The sequence below is a fragment of the Carassius gibelio genome, chromosome B2, assembly GCF_023724105.1.
Source record: "Carassius gibelio isolate Cgi1373 ecotype wild population from Czech Republic chromosome B2, carGib1.2-hapl.c, whole genome shotgun sequence".
Classification (NCBI taxonomy): Eukaryota; Metazoa; Chordata; class Actinopteri; order Cypriniformes; family Cyprinidae; genus Carassius; species Carassius gibelio.
The window spans coordinates 10565037-10570505 of record NC_068397.1 but is presented as its reverse complement, the minus strand read 5'-3'; the positions used below and the strand labels follow the sequence as shown (position 1 = coordinate 10570505).

At 35.7% G+C, this 5469-nt stretch overlaps 1 long non-coding RNA gene across 1 annotated transcript; it reads right to left on the bottom strand.

Annotated features, from left to right (window-relative positions):
* Nucleotides 1-1490: 1490 nt before the first annotated feature.
* Nucleotides 1491-5035, bottom strand: LOC127950623 (uncharacterized). Its single transcript, XR_008152496.1, has 3 exons — nucleotides 4712-5035; nucleotides 2021-2167; nucleotides 1491-1862 (listed from the first exon to the last, which is right to left on the bottom strand). It is a non-coding gene; the product is annotated as an uncharacterized LOC127950623 (long non-coding RNA).
* Nucleotides 5036-5469: the final 434 nt, after the last annotated feature.

Genomic DNA, 5469 nt, shown 5'->3' with positions numbered 1-5469 from the left:
TATCTTTGAAAAGCACTGAATGTCCTCTGTACAGGACATCCAGACTTAAAACTGTGGCATGAACAGTCTCAGAGAAATTCACAAAAATATATTGTCCTCATATGAGGCCGCAGGGTCTTTATCATGTAGGTGAAGGGACAGTTTTAAAAGTAATATTACACTTAAATAATAGTAAATCTAAAGACATGTTTGCCATTGATTCTGTGATTTTAAAAGAACACAATGTAATTTTAACTCCAGTGCTAACTAAAGATATAAATCAGTCTATAAATGAAAGTATCTTCTTTACAGCATTGAAAACAGCTAAAATACAGTAAATCTTTAAATGTGTGTAATTCTGCATTTGAATGTAACTTTGTGTTTCTATCAGTTATATATATATATATATATACTGTTTGGTGTTTTTGTAATCATCATGCTTTGACAGACCCACTTATCTAAAGCAAAGTAATGAAAAATGTATTATTCTGGAATTACAAAGGAACTTTTCCCTCCGCTTCAGATCGCGGACGTTCATTGGTTGTTCACGCGAAAAGAGGCGTGAACCATCCCAAGCCATAAGAATCGACCGAACAAGGTCCGCCCTCTCTTCTCTTCTTCTCCTTCTTCGTTCTCGGACACATCAAGATGCCTCTGTCTTGCGAATAGAAATGCTTTTTGCAAGACAGAAAGACAGCTTTTAATGTGTTAGAAAGCCTATGCACATAACCTTGTGTTAGAGCCTCAATGCTCAGGTTTGTCAGTTCACAGCATTCTGAGATCACTAATGCTGAAATAGTGTTTCTGATTAAATGAAGTGGAAACAAGCCCAAATATGCTAAAAACCATCTTTCTCAGTTAGAGAATGTTGCTTCATTCAATGTTAAATACAAATCTTGCCAACATGAAAGATGCCTCTGTCTTGTGATTAGAAATGCTTTTTGCAAGACAGAAAGACAGTTTTTAATGTGTTAGAATGCCTATGCACATAACCTTTTGTTAGAGCCTCAATGCTCAGGTTTGTCATTTCACAGCATTCTGAGATCACTAATGCTGAAATAGTGTTTCTGTTGAAATGAAGTGGAAACAAGCCCAAATATGCTAAAAACCATCTTTCTCAGTTAGAGAATGTTGCTTCATTCAATGTTAAATACAAATCTTGCCAACATGAAAGATGCCTCTGTCTTGTGATTAGAAATGCTTTTTGCAAGACAGAAAGACAGTTTTTAATGTGTTAGAATGCCTATGCACATAACCTTTTGTTAGAGCCTCAATGCTCAGGTTTGTCAGTTTACAGCATTCTGAGATCACTAATGCTGAAATAGTGTTTCTGTTGAAATGAAGTGGAAACAAGCCCAAATATGCTAAAAACCATCTTTCTCAGTTAGAGAATGTTGCTTCATTCAATGCAGTGGCGGTTCTACATTGAAATACACCCTGGGCGAGACCCCTTTCGAGCGCCCCCCCCCCCCCCCACACACACACACACTAAAAAAAAATAGCAAACAAAGTTCTGCACAAACAGCAATATTTTATTATAACAACTGTTTTCATAGGATGTGAGATCATTGCATGCATGTTTCCAATTTGCCATTCCTGCACTTGTTAAATTGATGTTCCTCTTGGAAAACAATTTGTAGCAGAAGCAAAAGAGGCTGTTGTTCTTAATTGAATAAATCAGCCAACTTCTTGCCATCTTTTCACCACTTACTAATGTCTTCTTAAAATATTAGTGGTGGCAACTTCTCCCATTACTCTCATTCCTACGGAAAACAAAGCCAGGTGGCACTTTACTTGGTCCTCTGTGAACCAGCTCAGTCCGAATCCTGTCAGTCAGATGTGAGGGCCAGTGGGGCTCAGTGGGGGTTCAGCTCCAGGCATTTCTATCAGACAGCATATTGGCATATTACTCAAAACACATAGCAGTGAAAAAATACAGTCCTACTCATAAATTATCAGAAATATTAAAATTACATTAAATTGCAGTTGTCTTGTAGCCCACACACACACACATACACACACACACACACGATATGCACACCTGAAAGCTCATGATGAGTAGAAGTAGAGGCAAAGAGGTCTTCATCCTCAATATCAGATATTTGTGGAGACATATGTGTAGCGGAGGAGGTGGTTGGCTCATCCTGACCAGTGGCAGAGGATGCTCCAAAATATTTTAGAAGTGCCCCTGAAATTGCAATTTAACTGCATTTGAAATCAAAAGAGCATAGGATAATGTTTTATAAAGCTAAAACAGCCTAGGGTCAAATTGACTCAAAACATAATAGAAGGGTTACATAAACATGCTCTTACACACTAAATGTCTGTCATTACATGCTATATGGTCCGTGTATCTTTTGGTCATTCGATTTTCTATTTAAAAATGAATAAAGATAAATGAGAAACGGTTTGATTTTCGTTTTTTCGTTTTGTTTAAGAAAGGGAAAAGGAAAATTTAGCTGGATTTTTCGTATTTTTGTTTGTGGGTAAAAAATGAGATTATGGTTTAATATTTGTTTGAATGTGTGGGTGGCGCTGAAACGCCCCTTTCATCCCTTCTGTACTGCACTGACAAGCGGCAACCGCGAGGTCAGTTCATTTTCACCAGGAGAGAAGCGGCATACAGCAGAGTTTATTAATCCTGCCAATTCTTTGGTAGTGGTGCTTGCAAGATAAAATAATAATAATAATAATAATAATAATAATAATAATAATAATAATAATAATAATAATAATAATAATAAATTAAATTCATAATAAAATAAAATAAAAATATTATATTTTTCCTGCTGCTGCAGTTATTGACAAAGCAGACTTGACAACTTTATTCATAAAACACCATTTGCATTTTACTTTAGCCTGTGATGTACAACGACATGGAATAAAATGTAGGCCTACTACAAATTCTTTTGACTACTTATTTTATTCTAGGCCATTCATAAAAAAAAAAATTAAATGGGAAAAATCCAACCCCACATTTATAATAAAATTTATATTAATATAAGTTAAGTTTTCCCCATAATTAGTCTACTTTAAATGTTTTAATTATAGGCTATAGGCTACTTAGAATTATGAACTGAATTCACGAATTCTGTAGATGACTGTATGAATATAGTGATGGTGTGACATCATTACAGATAATGAGTTCAGACGGGAAACACTGCACCTCTCGTTGGTTTCATTTGAATTACATAGGCCTAAATATAAAATTATTATTATTATTATTCTATTTAAATGGCTTATTTTAAAAGTAGACATGTCCAGCAAGACATGGTTCGTCTGATGCATGAGCCTGGTTCATTTCTGACGTTTCAGAAAGAAGTTAATGTAGACCGAGATTGCAGAAAGCAAATCCTGTTGAGTTTTCATGTTATTTAGGGTGTCTTACGACCCAAACTGATGGAGCTGAAGCTCTTTCCTCTTGTTATCGGGATGGAAGCTGTGGATCGGGATTCGCCGATCGGAGAAGTGCAGCAGACTACACTCTGCAAGATAAAGCTTCAGTTTCTGTTGTTTGTATAGCAAATGAAAACATGTTAGGCTGTGAGGTTTTTCTTAAATAGGCATAGAATAAAATTAGTAGGCAAAAATCTGCACATTTCTTGTCATTGTAGATCTTACAGTAAAATTCAAATGTCATTGAATAAATTAATTTCTGTTTGGTCAAAAAAATAAAATCATATATATATATATATATATATATATATATATATATATATATATATATATATATATATATATATATATATATAAAGCCTGCAAGCACCACTAGCAAAGAATTGGCAGGATTAATAAACTCTGCCGTCTGCCGCTTCTCTCCTGGTGAAAATGAACTGAGCTCGCGGTTGCCGCTTGTCGGTGCAGTACAGAAGGGATGAAAGGGGCGTTTCAGCGCCGCCCACACATTCAAACAAATATTAAAGCATAATCTCATTTTTTACCCACAAACAAAAATATGAAAAATCCAGCTAAATTTTCGTTTTCCGTTTCTTAAACAAAACGAAAAAATGAAAATCAAACCGTTTCTCATTTATCTTTATTTATTTTAAAATAGAAAATCGAATGACCAAAAGATACACGGACCCTATATCCTCCTAGACCCGAAAAAAAAAAAAAAAAAACATTTATTTATTTCATTTTTTTCCCCCATGTCATCACATTGTTTAGAGCATAGAAACAAATAGTAAAAAAAATACATTGAAAAATTATATTTTATTCACGTTATGCTATGGTCACTGGGACTCAGTTGTTTAAATAAAATTAAATTAAATAAAATGACTTTAAATTATATGTATAGGCAAAAACAAAAACTTTTTGGGTTTCAGGATATTTTTCAACCAAAATTTGTATATCAATCTAACTTTCATGGAGGTGCCATTAGGTTACTGCCTCAAATTATACGCATGACACACTTTTAGTTATGACTTGTAAAACTATACTTAGGAAACTATACTTAGCATACTGTGTAGCAAATAAAATGCCATTGGTTATTTACAGAGCCTAATGTTAAACCAACTGATGGAAATGATAACTGAACTTTTAACAGTTTTATTGCAAAGCACAATATTATAAATTAGATCTCGTGATTGAGTTGAAACCAAATTATTGTTGTATAAGCATAGCAAGCATCATAGCAAAAAGGCTAACAAAGAGTTATACCCACCACCAATTAACATTAGCCCTTCATTCATGAAATGGATACTGTAATCATACAGAGACAATAGTTGCATACCTTTATCTTTTGCTCATTTCTCCTCTTCTTCTTTTTTTTTTCGAAATTGGGCACCTGGCTTTGACCTTTTCATCTCCATCTCTGTTTATTTGGCACTCGACAATCAACAGATTTCCCATCCCCCCCAACTGTCACTCAGGACCAGAAGTCAAGACTAAACCAATTCACCTTGATGATCGCATAATCGTTTTGTATTACCTAGTTTCATTTGCAGGAACTATAGGCCTGTATTATAACATTATGAATGAAATGTCCGTTATTTGGAAGAAAGTCGAGGTGTGTGACTGACTTTAGCCTATTATTAATTATATTACTAGTGTGGATGCCCCGTCCCCGTCCACCCCCGCACTGTCCGTTCCATTTGAGAGAGACCCAGAGGTGAAATGTCGCATGCGCCTCTCGCCCCACTCCCTTACACTTCTCTCACAACACAGAGCTTCAGTGGATATTTTCAGCAAGCAGGGGCGCCGGCAACTGCAGGGAGCACCAATTTGCCAATTCCACACACAGTGAAATGATATAAATGACGAAAAACCGCTTCGCGACACAGAGGATTTTTTGTTTATCTGCTCGTGCTGCCGCCCCCAATGTGTCACGAAAAAATGACGCCCCGGGCGGCTGCCCGGTTCGCCCGTGCCTAAAACCGCTACTGATTCAATGTTAAATACAAATCTTGCCAAAATGAAAGAATCCTCTGTCTTGTGATTAGAAATGTTTTTTGCAAGACAAGAAAGACAGTTTTTAATGTGTTAGAATTC